This window comes from Ambystoma mexicanum, chromosome 1q, assembly GCF_040938575.1.
Source record: "Ambystoma mexicanum isolate Mex_15411 chromosome 1q, UKY_AmexF1_1, whole genome shotgun sequence".
In the NCBI taxonomy this organism is placed as follows: domain Eukaryota; kingdom Metazoa; phylum Chordata; class Amphibia; order Caudata; family Ambystomatidae; genus Ambystoma; species Ambystoma mexicanum.
Window position 1 is genome coordinate 1,536,590,336 of NC_090922.1, and position 19,513 is coordinate 1,536,609,848.

General features: G+C 41.8%; 1 protein-coding gene across 1 annotated transcript in view; it reads right to left on the bottom strand.

Moving 5' to 3' along the window:
- The window catches only part of LOC138522745 (candoxin-like), a 141,053-nt gene that overhangs the window by 14,724 nt on the left and 106,816 nt on the right, over positions 1-19,513 (bottom strand). The window lies entirely within an intron of this gene.

Genomic DNA, 19,513 nt, shown 5'->3' on the forward strand with positions numbered 1-19,513 from the left:
ACATAACCATAATTTTGATTTACAGGCCTTCGGTTGCCACACACTACCCTGAATCTCAGGCACCTCACACAGACTCCTGAAATCCCAGGAACCTGCTCTAATGAGGAAACTGTGAGGAATGGGCAATGGGAACATCCCACTGGACCTCTGGTGAATCCAACGTTAGCTTCATAAGAGGCCTGCTCTCCCAGATGAAATGATGGTGAACCAGCAGATCCTCATCCAGAGTTCTGTCCTGTACTAGCCCATGGTGACCTGGAATGCAAGGATGCCCGCTTACCAGCAGAGTCAAGGGTAAAGGTTCTTCGGCACGTCCAGCGGAGAAGGGGCGATGTGAGCAGGCATGAAGGGTGGAGATCATGTTCCCTGGTGCAGGGTCTGGACCAGCGGGGGTGGGGGGATCCCACACCAAAAGGGTCACTTTAGATGCCAAACTGATCGTTCTCGGCATCAGCATCTTCACCGGTTTCCAGTTGACCTTCTAATGGTCTTTCTGTCTTGGTACATGAGTGTCTTCCTCTTCTGGCCTGCCAGTATGGAGTCACTAATATTGAGCCATTACCCTTTGGGTGATGACTCTTTTTTTTCCCCGATGGTGCTAGCTCTACCTCATCCCCAACTTGGAGCAGGTGGTTCCTGTGCCAGGTTTTGATATTCCTCGACTCTCCTTCCTCTGCAGTCAACAGACAGAGGGCTCTCCTGACCGATGCTCTATGAGGAATGGCTGTGACTCCCACTTGTCGCGCAGCTTGCTTTTTTCATTTATTTACTTCTTATATAGCGCCTGTATCTAAAGCACAGAACACCAAAATGAAGCTGTACAATAATAGTGAGCAGCGACAAAAAGGCATTATCCAAGGAAATCGAGCACAAGAACAAAAAATTAAACAAGAATAACAATTCGCGAAAAAGCCATGTTTAATTAAGGAGGTTAAAGGCGTTTTTTAAACTGAGTTAGAGTAGAACAAGAACGCATATCCAGAGATGGCGAATTCCACAACGTAGCGGCTAGAAGTTGAAACGTGTGTAAACAGGAAGGTGTACATGGTGGATGGAGGACAGGAAGAAGAAATTGAGAAGTAGAGCGAAGCTCTTTAGTAGGATGATATAAAGATATTAAGAAACAAAGAAAGGACAGGACAAAAGGAAACAAAAAACCTGATATTTAAATCGCTGTTTGACTGGGAGTCAATGAAGAGGGGTCACGTAGGTAGAGACGTTGGAAGAAAAAGAGATTCTCACCGTGAAATACTGGATTGATCATAGAGGATCGAGAACATAGTTAAGGCAGCCCACCTTTAACAAACAGCAATATCAGAGGCAGGATAAACCGTTGCTTGTAACGAAGATTTCTTAGAGACAAAAGTTAACAAATAACACATTTTCCTAGTATTACACAGATAGAAACTGCCAGATTGGACTGCAGCAGCAATCTGTACATGTAATGAAAAAGAGGAATGAAACATCAAACCCAGGGGATGTGATTTAGGACGGATGTAAAGAAATCAGAGAAGATGAAGGAATCAAAGAAGAAGGAGAAAGAATAGAGATTCTGTTTTTTTACAAATTAAACTGGAAAACGTCCAAGCATTAACAGCAGAAATCCCAGTAGGAAGATGCGATGAATAGAGTCATTGAAGGAGGAGAAGCGAACAAGAGAACAATACGTGTATGTCATCAGCATAGAGGTGAACCTGGAATCTGTGATCTGAGATTGAAGAGGTCAGAGATGATGCATATAGTGAACAAGAGAACAATACGCATATGTCATCAGCATAGAGGTGAACCTGGAAGCCGTGATCTGAGATTGAAGAGGTCAGAGATGATGCATATAGTGAACAAGAGAACAATACGCGTATGTCATCAGCATAACGGTGAACCTGGAAGCCGTGATCTGAGATTGAAGAGGTCAGAGATGATGCATATAGTGAACAAGAGAACAATACGCGTATGTCATCAGCATAACGGTGAACCTGGAAGCCGTGATCTGAGATTGAAGAGGTCAGAGATGATGCATATAGTGAACAAGAGAACAATACTTGTATGTCATGAGCATAGGGGTGAACCTGGAAGCCGTGATCTGAGATTGAAGAGGTCAGAGATGATGCATATAGTGAACAAGAGAACAATACGTGTATGTCATCAGCATAAAGGTGAACCTGGAAGCCGTGATCTGAGATTGAAGAGGTCAGAGATGATGCATATAGTGAACAAGAGAACAATACGTGTATGTCATCAGCATAAAGGTGAACCTGGAAGCCGTGATCTGAGATTGAAGAGGTCAGAGATGATGCATATAGTGAACAAGAGAACAATACGTGTATGTCATCAGCATAACGGTGAACCTGGAAGCCGTGATCTGAGATTAAAGAGGTCAGAGATGATGCATATAGTGAACAAGAGAACAATACGTGTATGTCATCAGCATAAAGGTGAACCTGGAAGCCGTGATCTGAGATTGAAGAGGTCAGAGATGATGCATATAGTGAACAAGAGAACAATACGTGTATGTCATCAGCATAAAGGTGAACCTGGAAGCCGTGATCTGAGATTGAAGAGGTCAGAGATGATGCATATAGTGAACAAGAGAACAATACGTGTATGTCATCAGCATAACGGTGAACCTGGAAGCCATGATCTGAGATTAAAGAGGTCAGAGATGATGCATATAGTGAACAAGAGAAAAATACGTGTATGTCATCAGCATAAAGGTGAAGCTGGAAGCCGTGATCTGAGATTGAAGAGGTCAGAGATGATGCATATTGTGAACAAGAGAACAATACACGTATGTCATCAGCATAAAGGTGAACCTGGAAGCCATGATCTGAGATTGAAGAGGTCAGAGATGATACATATAGTGAACAAGAGAACAATACGTGTATGTCATCAGCATAAAGGTGAACCAGGAAGCCGTGATCTGAGATTGAAGAGGTCAGAGATGATGCATATAGTGAACAAGAGAACAATACGTGTATGTCATCAACATAAAAGTGAACCTGGAAGCCGTGGTCTGAGATTAAAGAGGTCAGAGATGATGCATATAGTGAACAAGAGAACAATACGTGTATGTCATCAGCATAAAGGTGAACCTGGAAGCCGCGATCTGAGATTGAAGAGGTCAGAGATGATGCATATAGTGAACAAGAGAACAATACGTGTATGTCATCAGCATAAAGGTGAACCTGGAAGCCGCGATCTGAGATTGAAGAGGTCAGAGATGATGCATATAGTGAACAAGAGAACAATACGTGTATGTCATCAGCATAAAGGTGAACCTGGAAGCCGTGATCTGAGATTGAAGAGGTCAGAGATGATGCATATAGTGAACAAGAGAACAATACGTGTATGTCATCAGCATAAAGGTGAACCTGGTAGCCGTGATCTGAGATTGAAAAGGTCAGAGATGATGCATATAGTGAAAAATAGAACAATACGTGTTTATCATCAGCATAAAGGTGAACCTGGAATCTGTGATCTGAGATTAAAGAGGTCAGAGATGATGCATATAGTGAACAAGAGAACAATACGTGTATGTCATCAGCATAAAGCTGAACCTGGAAGCCGTGATCTGAGATTGAAGAGGTCAGAGATGATGCATATAGTGAACAAGAGAACAATACGTGTATGTCATCAGCATAACGGTGAACCTGGAAGCCGTGATCTGAGATTGAAGAGGTCAGAGATGATGCATATAGTGAACAAGAGAACAATACGTGTATGTCATCAGCATAAAGGTGAACCTGGAAGCCGTGATCTGAGATTGAAGAGGTCAGAGATGATGCATATAGTGAACAAGAGAACAATACGTGTATGTCATCAGCATAACGGTGAACCTGGAAGCCGTGATCTGAGATTAAAGAGGTCAGAGATGATGCATATAGTGAACAAGAGAACAATACGTGTATGTCATCAGCATAAAGGTGAACCTGGAAGCCGTGATCTGAGATTGAAGAGGTCAGAGATGATGCATATAGTGAACAAGAGAACAATACGTGTATGTCATCAGCATAAAGGTGAACCTGGAAGCCGTGATCTGAGATTGAAGAGGTCAGAGATGATGCATATAGTGAACAAGAGAACAATACGTGTATGTCATCAACATAAAGGTGAACCTGGAAGCCGTGATCTGAGATGGAAGAGGTCAGAGATGATGCACATAGTGAACAAGAGAACAATACGTGTATGTCATCAGCATAAAGGTGAACCTGGAAGCCTTGATCTGAGATTGAAGAGGTCAGAGATGATGCTATATAGTGTAAATACGTGTGGATCCAGAACTGTGTTCCGTCCTCTCATTCCGAGGCTGCAGATCAACACACAATCGCCATGCCGTAGCGTAGAGTGTGAAACTTGGCGTTGGCATCATAGTAGCATTTGTAACTGTATGGAAACTTCTCTACAGCGGTCTGGGTGCGCTGAAGGGATTGCTCTGGCTGGCGTTTGAGCTGCTTCACATAGCTGGCATAGTTCTCTCTTCCTGTTTTATCTGCAAACACTCCAGAAGACAGAGCTAAAAGCTGCCGAGCGTCCGTTCGGAATATCAAGTAGTACAGCCTCAATCCAGTGGCATGGCTTTTTGTACAATTGTAAGCATGGCTCAGGGTAGCCACGTGTTTACTCCACCTAGTCTTCTCCTCAAGCCTCAGCCTCATGTGCCGCACTAGTATAAGGAATGGGTCAGTAAAGTTATTAGCTTCAGGACTACACCTAACCCCTATTGAAAGGGAACATTGGGTTAATTTAAAAATATCACATGGAAAGGCAGGCAAAGGTGTGCTGTTGTATGGTCCTTTAGTGATCAGCTTTTGTATATAAGTATTAAATCAGCCGTAGTCCTCAAGCAGTTTTTTATTTTGTAGAAAGGGTGTAAACACACTGTGCACTATAAATAGTTCCTATTCCTAAGCAGCTGCATACATTTTTTTAAAGATCCTTTCAGAAATATATACAGTCCTCATAAAGGGTAATTCATAATAAAAATAATATATTCAGGGTCTTGTTACTTCAATCTGCCGCAGTTCAAGTGTTAAAGTCCTCCATTTCCTGCTGTTTATTTTGCAAAAGCCAGCAGCATCAGCATGTAGGCGGGCCGTTGAGGTCCTTCTTAGCTGGGCCACGTATGGCTGGGACGGCCCGGCACCATCAGCAGCTGTTTATGTGGGGATGCAGGGACAGAGTCCTTGCTGGTTAACTTTTGACTAGTGTTAGCTGTAGGAGATCGTCAGATACACATATATGTTTAAGTCCAAGCAGGTTTTTATATCCAGTCTGAATTACTTGCATTCTGAGGTGTACGAAGGCTAGCATTAAGTTAGACACCCTTCTTACCTCATATGTTAGGATAACTTTAATTCGTCATAGAAATCAACCTACAATTTGTGATACTATAATTTGTTCTGATGTTCAACTGGGAGTGGTAGTAGTGTAAAGTTACGTCTCAATTGTTGTAACAGCTTGACCTGTGGGGATGTAACAACACATGAACGGTTGTCTCTTTTATTGTGCACAATAATACTATTTGTTTTAATATGAACGGTTTTGCCAGAACCAGCTTCATCACTAATACACAGGAACATAGGTCTGTAAAGATTGCAATTGAATGTTTTGTTTTCATGGTGTAATCCATTCACTATGTGTTCAGTGATTTAAAGGTAAATGCTGAGTAGTTGTCCATGTTTTAATTGCAATATGAGCTTTGATTAATCATTTCAGATTGCTTGCATTGAACCTTTGTGTGTTCTCCTTCGGCCACTCCTATTTCTGCTCCATTTTGAATAAGTGGGTCTCCAAGTGGTTCTTGGTTACCTGCAGAGAAATGGTTGACCCCTTTGATGAGTTTGGTTGCCAATTACTGTTTCTATCTATTTTTTCTCATCTTTTAACATTAATTTGTATTGTTTAAATGAGACATTTGTTATTCTGCTTTCATTTGCTTCAAAAGCAGCTTTGATTGTATAATGGTCACCTAATAGTCTTCTTCTTTTCTCCAAAGTTTGAATAACTGTAGTAAAGACATGTAATAAAATTTGTTGTGGTCTGCAAATTCAAAGGATAGTTCTACATGGTTAATTAGACTGGGATTTGAAAGTCTTGCTAGACATCATTTACAAATAAAGATTGTAAGTCTGTCAGCCGCCTCTTTTGGTGTGCCATTGTTGTGTGTGTATCATTTTACTTTTTTATATAAGCATATGCTTTCCAAAGAAAGGTAGTATTTATCAATGGGATTCGTTTTATAGATGTCTTCGTTGAGCAGATGTTCTTCCACTAGATATTGCATTTCTTGGTATGATTAAGTATACTTTTTTGAGATGAAGCTGGGCCTGGATATAGCCAGAGCATATATTTATATTTCCCGTGAGAGAGTCCAGTCTGCTGCAGAGCGAGTAGGAGTGAGGAGCTGCAGCTACAGTCTACGATCAACGGTGTACTCTGTTTCTTGGATCTGTTTCTTGATTCCAGTGTGCCTTTAAGGAAAACAAGAACAATTCCCTTTAAAAACACCTGAAGAGCGCGGAGCGCGCGCGGAGTCCGTGAGAGAGTCCAGTCTGCTGCAGAGCGAGTAGGAGTGAGGAGCTGCAGCTACAGTCTACGATCAACGGTGTACTCTGTTTCTTGGATCTGTTTCTTGATTCCAGTGTGCCTTTAAGGAAAACAAGAACAATTCCCTTTAAAAACACCTGAAGAGCGCGGAGCGCGCGCGGAGTCCGTGAGAGAGTCCAGTCTGCTGCAGAGCGAGTAGGAGTGAGGAGCTGCAGCTACAGTCTACGATCAACGGTGTACTCTGTTTCTTGGATCTGTTTCTTGATTCCAGTGTGCCTTTAAGGAAAACAAGAACAATTCCCTTTAAAAACACCTGAAGAGCGCGGAGCGCGCGCGGAGTCCGTGAGAGAGTCCAGTCTGCTGCAGTCCGCAGCAGGCCGCCGCGGCCTCCGTCTGCAGGCGAGTTAACAGGTTAACAGGTAAGAAGACCTTCATGGGGGATATGGGGGATAACAGGCCTTGGACAAGGCTCAAGTTAAAACAAACTCAGAATTCCTTGCCGCAAATTGACAATAACATTATGTGCACTGAACTGCACTCAAATAGTGCCATTAGAAGTGTCCTTGCACCCGAAAGCGAACACAGTCAACGTATACCCCTCGACATCACCGAGGGGGGCGGCAAATGTAGCGTGTTAGGATTGATTAATCCTGCCTCTCCCGTAATCCCCACTACTCATTGCTTAACGGACATAATTTTGGAAGTGCGCACAGAAGACGCAATATCGGGCTCAATAGAAGCTCTCCCTTTTGTAGAGCTTGTGAAAGAACGTGCGCCGGCTTCGGATGAGCTCACTATCGGTCAAACCCAGGAGACGGTTGAGACCTCTAAAACCAATCCTTCAGTGAATTCTGAAGTAGATTTGCTGTCAATACCGCAACAATTATATCTGCGTGATCAAGCCACAAGTGAAAACGCTCATGAAGCTGCTGAACGCACAGCGTTGTTGAAGAACGAAATGACGAGCAAGGCAAAAGCCTCCTATGAAGTCCATCCCGAAATTACGAAATCCCATTGTGACAACGGTGGAAACAGCAACAAAGTTAGGAGAAGCCTCACTTTAGGCGCAAATTCTTGGCCCGGGACTAGTCTTGCAGAAGCTGACTTAAACAGAGATATAGTGGTACCAGAGGTGATCGAGATAAATGCGGAGGCATTTCAATCACCTTTCGATGTAACAGACAACGAACTGCTTGCGCTTGAAGTCCCAAACATCGAACTTGATCCAAAATTATTGAAATTCACTTTTCCATTGTCTATCAAACCACATGAAAATCAACGCAAAGAAAGCACGCCAATACAAAAAATCACAAATGGCGCTAAGGTCTTTAACCAATTAAAACCGTCTACGATAACAGGCAATGGAACTGTGGCAAATCTCGCACATATACCAACTAAAGGGATTTTGGTACCTGCAATTAGAAACTCGACCGTTGGTCCACAACAAGGACCCTGCAACATTTCGCTGTTAAAAGAGACCGATTTTGCAGCGCGAGAAGCACGCGTGACGAAGAGACTCCTAGCCGACTTTGAAGAAATGAAAGAAAGACTAACAGCAAGAGCAAGTTTCACTCTTGGAGCCTCAAGAAATAACAACACAGTGGAAAATGTCTCTGGCATACTTAATGAAGGTGACCATGAATCAGAAATCCTTGGGGCAGAAATGCATAACCAATCGCCGTGACCTAAATCCGGCGATTGACTCGACACCATGCTTAAAAAATCAAGGACAGCACTTCTGTACTAGTACCAACACTAGTTCAAACATGAAGAGCCAAGAGGGCAAAGCCCTTGATGCGCACACTTATCAACGGTCGAAAAGAACCCCTGCAATCAGCACGAACGACAAGAGCATTCCAAGCAGCGAGAACACAGGCAGTTCGCAAAGTAGAGATTCTGAGATAAAATCGAACCTATCAGTAGCGGCTGCTATACAGATACACAACAACGTCCTAGCTGCCACATCTCTGGCCCTGATTCCATTCATAAAGCTATATGAAAGCCTGAACGAAACTGCCCAAAACAACGGAGCAGTCATAAGACATATAGACGACAAAATAAACAAAATTGAAACAGAATTTGTGGCCTTCCAATTAAGACAAGAAGTCGAAAACACCAAATCTTCCGAATACATGAGCAGACATTTCGAATAGCTGCTTAGGGATCACAAAGGTCACGACCTACGTACTGAGGAACTGCTTGAAAACTTAAAACAAATGCTATCATACGGAAAGGAGAAAAGAGACTCCTCCGCCCATAATTCTCATAAAAGAGCAGATGCAGAGACACAATGTAACCTAGAAGCAGAATCACCGGTAACAGACAAGTTACATGGCAAAAATACCTTAGATATCGGATCCAATCCAAATGCGCCCATTGACTTAACAGGCAATGGCACAAACACTATGTCAAAGTCTGTGACAAACGGATCTGTTTCTGAGAAAAATAAGACTGCGAACACCTCGAAGCAGCCATTGGTGGAGGGCAGGACCGACTCAACTGTTGAGTCTCGCATAAGCAGCGGAGAGATAATCGTGGCACCGGAGAAGAGCGCTGAGCATCCATCAAGCTCTTCTGTAACGGCATCATATGGCATCTTTATGGGTACTGCCAAAACCCTTGAGACTATGGTAAACAAAGGAAATCCTTCAACAGGGACAAATGGCCATCTAAAGAAAAAGCTAGAAAAAAAAAAGAACATTCAGGCTAAACACAGAAGCAATACAAAACAGTTTATAAGAAACTTGACCACGCCGGTGAAATCTAAGTCAAGCGAAAACAAAAGTTTCGACAAACCGAAAGCAACCAGTAAAGAGGGAAAAGAAGTGACGAAAGTTGGACCCAAGTGCAAACCGGTTTTACACCCAAAAAAGCGGATGAGAATTGAATCAGATCAGAGTTCCTCTGACCCTGGAGATCTAATGGAAGCACTATGCAATCTGTCTACATACTCTGACAACGAGGCTGAAGAAACCCTTCGAGGATCTGCTGTGGACTTGACAAACATGTCATCTTGTAGTTCAGATCCACCAGCTCAGATAAATCCATGGAAACCGCTGTTAAAGAAAACAGGTGTCCAGAAAAGTGCAACACGTGAGGTTGGGGTAACCGAACGAACAAAGGATACACTATCACCTGCACAGAAGGGAAGACACCTCGACCTCAATCCCAAGTCCGAATAGAATGGCCATTCGATATTGAATCCAAAATACACATCTGCACATAGTCGCAATTCTTCCTCCAATCTACATGACTCTCACAGAATGACATCTAAGGAATCACATCAAAAGATCATGATCGAAAACATCTTTCAGAACGAATTAGATGTCAATTTGAATCGTGGAAACATCATGTGTCTACTACACGCAGTGCCAGCACTACGGAATATCAGGTCCGACGATATCCGTATAGTTGAATACTTATCGGAAGTTCGTGCAGATATTGTACTCCTCCACATAAACTCCCAAGCAGTACGTTCAACGTTGCTAGCTGCAAAGCAAGACCTCAGGTGCTTGGGATTTGAAATCTCACTTTATGATTCAACAAGCAGTCAAGGATCAACTGCAATTGCTGATAACACAAAAATGAAAGAAACCTCGGATCAGCATCGAGATAGCCTAAGAAGACTGTTAAAATCCAAACCATCCAGCATTGAAAAGAATAGGATCGATGGCAAGAAATCAAATAAGCACTAGCTGAAAAAAGAAGAAACTGCTGTGAATATGACTGTGATATTGTGGAACACAAGAGGCTTTAACCATCTATATAATGATTTCCCGGTTGACTTAACTAATAACTTTGCCATCTGTTTACAGGAAACCTGGCTGCGGGTGCCACCGACAAAAGATGGCTATGTAACACTGCTAAATCCGGCTGGAAAAAACATCAAGGGACGCCCATTTTCTGGTTTAATTACAATGATAAAATCAGGAACAAACTGGGAAATAATCGAAAAAACGAATCCAAATAGTTATGTTCAAGGAACTTTACTTCAAACAACGAACGGTCCCAATAACAATGAACATCTACTAATTCTGAACGTGTATTGGAACCCGCTAAAAATCTCGGCTGATGTTTTTATAACTGATGTAATGCAAATAATCGATCGTCACCAACGGACTTGTCCGGCCCTTGCAATAATTTTATGTGGAGACCTGAACATTTCATGGTTTGACGATCAAATGAAACCTATCAAAATCAAATCGTCAGATAGCTACTCAGGAAACAAAAAACAAAAGCAATGGAGTAAAGAACTAGAAGCCCATGACTGTATGATGGCAAACGGCCAAGTGAGAGGGGACATACCACCAAACTTCACTTGGGCGAACATGGGACACAAAAAGACCCTAGATTACTTCTGGACTTCAAGAAACGTGTTTGCAACTATCAACAATCTGCAAATCATACCTACAACAAACAGTGATCATTACCCACTTGTATTGTCCTGGCCGTTAAAGTGTAAAAAGAAAGGCGCTATTCATAGTCAGGCATTAGAAGTAAATCATGGGCGAAACAGATTAAGAATAAATAATTATCAAATCATCAAATTATCCAATAAAATACAGGAGACCATCCACGACAACGTTGATCCCTTAAATTACATACCGCTGCTACCTAGCCAGAAAACAGGCTTTTCTGGAAAAACATGCGAAAATAACAAGGATCACAAACACAAATGGAGCAGATCGGTGAAAACCCAAAAAAAGCAGCTCAGGAATGACCTATCAAAAATAAAAAAACAGCATGGAGTAAATGCCCCGAGCGAATTAAAACAGAGAAAACAACAATATCGAAATTGGCTAAAATCCTTCTCCTATCAGAGAGATCAAGAGCGTGGCGAAGAAATGTTGACTTTGATCATAAAAAACAACTCTAGGGAAATATGGAAAATCTTGAATAAAGGAACGGTTAACCAGGACGCCTTAATGTCAAATGGAGTGTCCGAAAGTGACTGGGTAAGGCACTTCCAAAGTGTTTTTTCAGGAAAGGAAATACCAGACAATGTAGACAGCCGAAACATTACTACAGCTTGGAATATAACTGAGTCCAGCGAAGACATTCTTCTGGCCATATCTAAATTAAAAGCCTCGAGAGCTGCTGGGCCCGATGGCATCAGCAACATACTGCTAAAAGAGCACAGCCACGCATGGTCCCTATTCATTGCTAAACTTTTTGCGGCGATAGCGGAAAGAAAACAGGTACCGAGTTCATGGACCAGGGCAATAATAGTACCAATATATAAGAAGGGCAACCGAGACGATCCCGCAAACTATCGACCGATTGCCTTACTGGATACTATTGGTAAAGTGCTGGCGACATTCCTACAAAAAAAGTTATCGGTATGGGCAAAAGAAGTCAACCAATTTGATGTCAGACAAACTGGATTTACAAAGGGCGTGGGAGTAGAGAACAACCTTGCCCTGGTAAATCTGTTAAAACTCGACGCTCTAAACAAGAAAGATCAACTATTCATGGCATTTATCGATTTACAGCAAGCGTTCGATTCAATTAATCGAAAGAAATTATGGGAAAAGTTGGAAAATCAAAACTGCCCAAACGCCTTGCTACAACCAATAAAAGCGCTACATTCTAACACATCAATTAGAGTAAGATTAAATGCAAATGGAGACCTGTCTAAACCCATTATTACCACCAGAGGGGTGAAACAGGGATGCCCACTCGCTGCCACCTTGTTCAAACTATACATTGTTGACATCTCTACAGCATTGGCAAGTGTTAACTGCTTCCCCCCAAAAATCAATGGACAGCCTATAAGCTATGTGATATACGCAGATGACGTGGTACTGTTTGACAGGACACAGATAGGGCTGCAGCGCCTTCTGTCAAAGCTCGAAACCTACATGATTGATAACGACTTATCAATCAATGTGAATAAAACAAAAATCATGAGATTTGGCAGTGACCGGGTTGCAAAAAAAAAGTCCTTTAAATGGCGAATCGACAACAATTTTCTTGAAGAAGTCACGGAAATTCGCTATTTAGGAATCCTGATGAACACCTCAATTCGTGAATGGCGCTGGACTCAAGATCTATTCCAGCGGACCCGAATCCTTGCCCTACAAGGAGCACGTTTGCATACCTTATATGGAAAATTTTCTGTACTGCCATTACGTACGTTTTATATCCAAAAAGTCGTCCCTACACTAACATTTGGGGCAGAAGCAGGATGGAACATTGACCTAAAGATCTGGTCTAAGTTAGAAGGCTTATTCTGGCGCCAAGTCCTGAGATTACCAAAATATCTATCAATGACCATAATACGTCATGAATTGGCACTTGAAAGCCTATACGGATCAGTTCTATGGAAATCTTTGTCATTACTACGAAAGATGGAAACACCGAATCCTGAACCGGCCTATCAAATACTAAAATCAGGAGAAAATCATCTTCATAATGGCCTGCTCTTAAGATGGTCAGAGAAAGTGAAAGCCATCATGTACAGCGCAAATATTTCAATGGAAACATTGATTAATCGGCCTCAGATCGCCAGAATAAAACTGAAAGAATGGCTTTGGATCGACAACGTGGACAAACTTGCAACATTGCCGACAGCATTAGATCTTGGGCCAACAAAGAATAAAGTAGACAAAACACCAAATTATCTGTGCAAATTTCCGTCGAGGTATCACAGAGATAAATTCCTTAGATTCAGATTGAACCTTCTGAAAACTAACCAAATGTTGGTGTTAAGAAAAATGAAGCCTGTTACCGAAGAAGCTTGTCGGCACTGTAAATTGCATGCGGAGTCATTAAAACATCTAACAACTGAATGTGTGGCAATAAAAGAGTTGAGATCTATCCATCTGAACAAATTTAAACCCGCAAACGATGAGATGGAAGATCTGTGGCTTCGGATACTGAGCGGAAGTTCAATACTCCTAACCTGCTCAGTGATAAATTTTTTGGACATAGTACTCAATTAAAAAGCACAAGTGCAAATCGACAAGGAAAAATGTCACCAATGACCGGAAAATGAGTTGTAATAAAAGTTTGTAAAAACTAGATGTTACAAATAAAAAAAAAAATTAAAAAAAATAAAAAAAAATTCCCATACAAGGTCGTGCCTTTTAAACAGTCTGAAGCTTCTTACAATCCACATTCTTAATGTGAGAGCATGTTGATACCGAAGCTGTACAGTTCTTTAGAAGGTTTTTTTCAGATGAAATGTCATCCCAGAGAACTTTTGGCTCAGTACTCTTTGATGGCTAGGCTGTGACATATCTTGCAAATGCAGTTGAATTGTCTGCAATGTATTGAACGTCTATATTAGAATTCCACATTACACCTGGGTGCAATGATGGAATTGTAATTGTGTATGTACTTGGGAACCTCATCTCTTTTAATAGTATGCATATTTTCTAGGAGACTTGCCTTTGATGCTGTGGCTAATAGCACTATGTACCTGACCCTTGGCACAAACAGGTCTAGTGAAACTAAAACAACATTTAGTATAGCATAGTTTTTTCCTTTGTTTATATATTGATGCTGGCAATATTTGCCAAACGTCTGTCATTAGAAGCACAGCAAGATTTGAGTTTGTATGTAATTATTTATTTCTACTTTATGGATATTAGTGGTAATCTATTGTTATGGCCAAGGTTCTGAGAATTTGTAATCGACAAAAGCATGTGAATATGTGGTGCTCCTCTAAACTGGCATTCCTTTCTCCAAAAGTAGCATGGAGGACAATTTTTGTTGCAAATGAAATGTAACATGGTAGTAAAGTGGTGGTGGTCACGTGAAACACGTCTCCCATTCCTTTAAAGTCTATTCCTTCTTTAGTTTGATTTCCAGTGTGCAGGAAGTCATGTACATCATCCCATGCATATAATGCACAACTGAGTGTAACGAACCATGTAGGGGTACCTCGGTGCCTCATCAAGCAGCGAATGTCAGCATGGTGTTGAAACCAATATTCTTTTGTCTCATGCATATTTGCCAAGATATTTGTAATACTTGGTTCCAATATTTCATCTTTATCTTTTGAACTAGTTCACTAGCTGATATATTGATAAAGTGGCTTCCTGTTTCTGTGCATGATCAGCTCCATAGCATTGAGGTGCTAGTTCACTTTCAAACAGAAAATGAGAAACAGAGTCAATGTTTTGATAGTTTTTTCGGATCTTCAGAATACATTCTGAGATATGTGTTGATTTTCAAAGTTCTGTTATAATGTTTTACTGCTCTTGCTGAAGGGAAGAGAGGTGGACGAGTGTGCTTGTAAACTACTTTCCCATACACCCATTGGAGACCCTTTCGCTTGATGTATTTGGTATGCTTCTAAATCATCTTTCATGATATGATATGATATGGCATTTATAACACGCCTGTACACAAGTGTTTCAATGTGCGACGAGGCAAGGGGGGGATAAACAGAGGGAAGACCGAGACAATGATCCTACTAGGCCAGGTGACATTGAGATTGCGCAAGTACAGGGGTGGGCGGAGGGGGAAAAGTGCAGGGGGAATTGAGAGGGGGCAGTGCAGTAAATAGGATAACTGTAAGTAGATAAATAAATAAAGACAATAAATAGAAGTGCGGCCAGCTGGTGGCCAGTGTAAGGGTAAGGGTGTCTCTTGAATGTAGTAGGTGGATTATGTAGTAGTCAAGCTTTCTTTGCATAGTGTTAGAATCAACATCTTTAAACTGACTAGTTTGGAGTGTGTTTTATTATACTTTGGTTGTTTCTTTTATACTGTTGACCATGTTTAAGTCTTTGTAGCATTAATTGTGCTATTTTAGATACACTATTACTTCTTTTACTTTATTTAAGCCAGGTGACATCTTCCAAATGTTTCTGTCTTCTGTTGGTACACCATTCCCCAGTAGAAAGAAAGATCGAGTTACTCCTAGAGTTTTCAAAATTTTCTTTGCGGTCTGATGGTAAATATACTCCCTTGGCTGGAATGTTTTCAAATTATTCTTAGGGGCGCAATTTGGCAAACTTGGGCTGTAGTGATATTAAAACTTGGAATTGGTGTAGAGTTGTAATTATAATACTCTCATATAGGTTCAGTTGTTGGAGAGTAAGGTTAGATTAAATTAGCACCAGCAAAACAGAAATGGCAACATTTGGCAACAATTCTGTTACAGTGGTAGGACACATATCTGCCTTATCCACTGCATCCTTTGGTGGTGTAATCTACATCTCAAGGAAAAACAGGAGCCAAGGGAGCAAACCACCTGAAATTACATTTTTCAAGAAACAACATTTTGAAAACAGAATCTTTGGTTGGAAGGGGCCAGTAACTGCCAATGTTGCTCCGTGGGTGAAATTGGTGGATAGGACGAACTTTGCCTTGAATCCACTGATTTGTGATGGGATTGAATTGTACCATTTTGTAAACTATGCTGGAGAGTTTTTGAAAGTGTTAATTTTTTAATGTAATTTTTCATAGTGCAAGATAGAATTTGTTTGTCGTGAGCTTCATATCGGAATCGGAGCATAATATTAAAGGATATGTTGTATCATATTTATTTTATGCTGTTAGGTACAAAACCAAGTGAAACAACTCTGATTGTTCATTGTCTTCACTTTTGTGGCTTACGTGAACTGTTTTTGTACTTTTTGCTTGTAAAACATTCTACAGCAACAGACTCTTACTTTCTTTGGGATGTCTGAAACCTTGCTATTTCTTTCTTATATGTGTTGGGAAGAAAGTTACTGCACAGAAACTGTTGGCTGCTAATTTGCGAGTTAGTCATGTTTTCTTGTTCTACTCCCCTCCTAAAATGTTTCTTTGGTATGTTATTAATTTGGTGAAGGAATTGTTGTGCTGTGCTGTTTATTAGAGTTTCATTTAATTTGTGTATGTCTAGAGCTGGGCTTGTAGCATTTATAGATGAGAGTACGCATTGTGGTATAATGGGTTGCTAATATGGGTATCTGATGAAAGATGCTTTTGAATAATGCTTGTGAAATGCAGCCCAAACAATGTCCACATATCTTGGCGTGGATGCACACCGGACAAGAGTGCATGTTCTTAAGAGTTTTCATTTTGCCTTTTCCTTTAGGGATTGTTTTTAAATGTCTGTAAACAATTGAATGACTGTTGGCGCACATTGAAAATTGAGCTGCAGAATCATTTTCAGACTAGATGTAGGGTCGGGACATGAGGAGGATTTGGTTCAATATTTGCTTGGGAAGGATTTTGGATGAAAGCTTCTTTTTTCATAATACCTTCCTTTGCTGCCTCATAAGCTCCACTTATATATCTATTGCAGCATCTATTGCAGCTGGACTTGTGCTTGTAGTGCCCTACAACTGGCCCGCTTAAGACATGCAGAAATTACCTACATTGACATCTCACATTGTAAGTAGATTTTATTTTTATTTTCAATGTTTTAATGCTGTTTATAACTAGCGTAAAGAGTTTTCCTTTGAGTTTGAATGTGTGTAAATGAATGCTACTAATAGCACTTTTCTCTGATGATTGACACATGACTTGCCAGATTATCTGCTGAGGAATTTACAACTGACCCATGTTTGTAAAATTATTTTGGGTATTTTTTGCATTGGGATGAGATTGTCATTGGGAGATATGGTTTCATTGCCTGTTAAGATTCTGTTACCAGATTAAGAATACATGGGAGACCCTAAATGAAGAGAGAAGAGGGGTGCAGCAGGCATTACACCCTAGATTAAGAATACATGGGGAGACCCTAAATGAAGAGAGAAGGGTTAAGGAAGCATTACACCCTAGATTAAGAATACATGGGGAGACCATAAATGGAAGAGATAAGAGGGGTGCAGAAGGCATAACACCCTAGATTAAGAATACATGGGAGACCCTAAATGGTAGAGAGAAGGGTGCAGGAAGCATTGCACCCTAGATTAAGAATACATGGGGAGACCCTAAATGGAAGAGAGAAGAGGGGCACAGAAGGCATAACACCCCAGATTAAGAATACATGGGAGACCCTAAATGGTAGAGAGAAGGGTGCAGGAAGCATTGCCCCCCAGATTAAGAATACATGTGAGACCCTAAATGGTAGAGAGAAGGGTGCAGGAAGCATTGCCCCCCAGATTAAGAATACATGGGAGACCCTACATGGAAGAGAGAAGGGTGCAGGAAGCATTGCCCCCCAGATTAAAAGTACATGGGAGACCCTAAATGGTAGAAAGAAGGGTGCAGGAAGCATTGCACCCTAGATTAAGAATACATGGGGAGACCCTAAATGGAAGAGAGAAGAGGGGCACAGAAGGCATAACACCCCAGATTAATAATACATGGGAGACCCTAAATGGTAGAGAGAAGGGTGCAGGAAGCATTGCCCCCCAGATTAAGAATACATGGGAGACCCTAAATGGTAGAGAGAAGGGTGCAGGAAGCATTGCCCCCCAGATTAAGAATACATGGGAGACCCTAAATGAAGAGAGAAGAGGGGTGCAGCAGGCATTACACCCTAGATTAAGAATACATGGGGAGACCCTAAATGAAGAGAGAAGGGTTAAGGAAGCATTTCACCCTAGATTAAGAATACATGGGGAGACCATAAATGGAAGAGATAAGAGGGGTGCAGAAGGCATAACACCCTAGATTAAGAATACATGGGAGACCCTAAATGGTAGAGAGAAGGGTGCAGGAAGCATTGCACCCTAGATTAAGAATACATGGGGAGACCCTAAATGGAAGAGAGAAGAGGGGCACAGAAGGCATAACACCCCAGATTAAGAATACATGGGAGACCCTAAATGGTAGAGAGAAGGGTGCAGGAAGCATTGCCCCCCAGATTAAGAATACATGGGAGACCCTAAATGGAGGAGAGAAGGGTGCAGGAAGCATTGCCCCCCCAGATTAAGAATACATGGGAGACCCTACATGGAAGAGAGAAGGGTGCAGGAAGCATTGCCCCCCAGATTAAAAGTACATGGGAGAACCTAAATGGTAGAGAGAAGGGTGCAGGAAGCATTGCACCCTAGATTAAGAATGCATGGGGAGACCCTAAATGGAAGAGAGAAGAGGGGCACAGAAGGCATAACACCCCAGATTAAGAATACATGGGAGACCCTAAATGGTAGAGAGAAGGGTGCAGGAAGCATTGCCCCCCAGATTAAGAATACATGGGAGACCCTAAATGGTAGAGAGAAGGGTGCAGGAAGCATTGCCCCCCAGATTAAGAATACATGGGAGACCCTAAATGGAAGAGAGAAGGGTGCAGGAAGCATTGCCCCCCAGATTAAAAATACATGGGAGACCCTAAATGGAAGAGACAAGTGTGCAGGAAACATTGCACCCCAGATTAAGAATACATGGGAGACCCTAAATGGAAGAGAGAAGAGGGGTGCAGGAGGCATTACACCCCAGATTAAGAATACATGGAAGACCCTAAATGGAAGAGAGAAGAGGGGTGCAGGAGGCATTACACCCCAGATTAAGAAACATGGGAGACCCTAAATGGAAGGGAGAAGGAGCAGGAAGCATTAACCCCAGATTAAGAATACATGGGAGACCCTAAATGGAAGAGAGAAGGAGGCAGAAGGCATAACACCCCAGATTAAGAATACATGGGAGACCCTAAATGGAAGGGAGAAGGGGGCAGGAAGCATTGCACCCCAGATTAAGAATACATGGGAGACTCTAAATGGATGTGAGAAGAGGGGTGCAGGAAGCATTGCACCCCAGATTAAGAATACATGGAAGGCCCTGAATGGAAGAGAGAAGAGGGGTGCAGGAAGCATTGCACCCCAGATTAAGAATCCATGGGAGACCCTAAATGGAAGAGAGGAGAAAGGTTAGGAACCTTTTCAAGACAGGATTGAGAGCACACATGGAGACCCCTGAGAGGCAGAGAGAAAATGGGCGTGGGACCTCCGTGAAGTTTACACCTTCCTGGTGTGAGTGCTACTCTCTCAGAAAAGACCCTGCCCATTCTCAGAGAGACCTGGGAGAAGGGTCATTATTTGCACCCTCGGGTGGAATTTTCTTCAGCCATACCCGCTTCGGG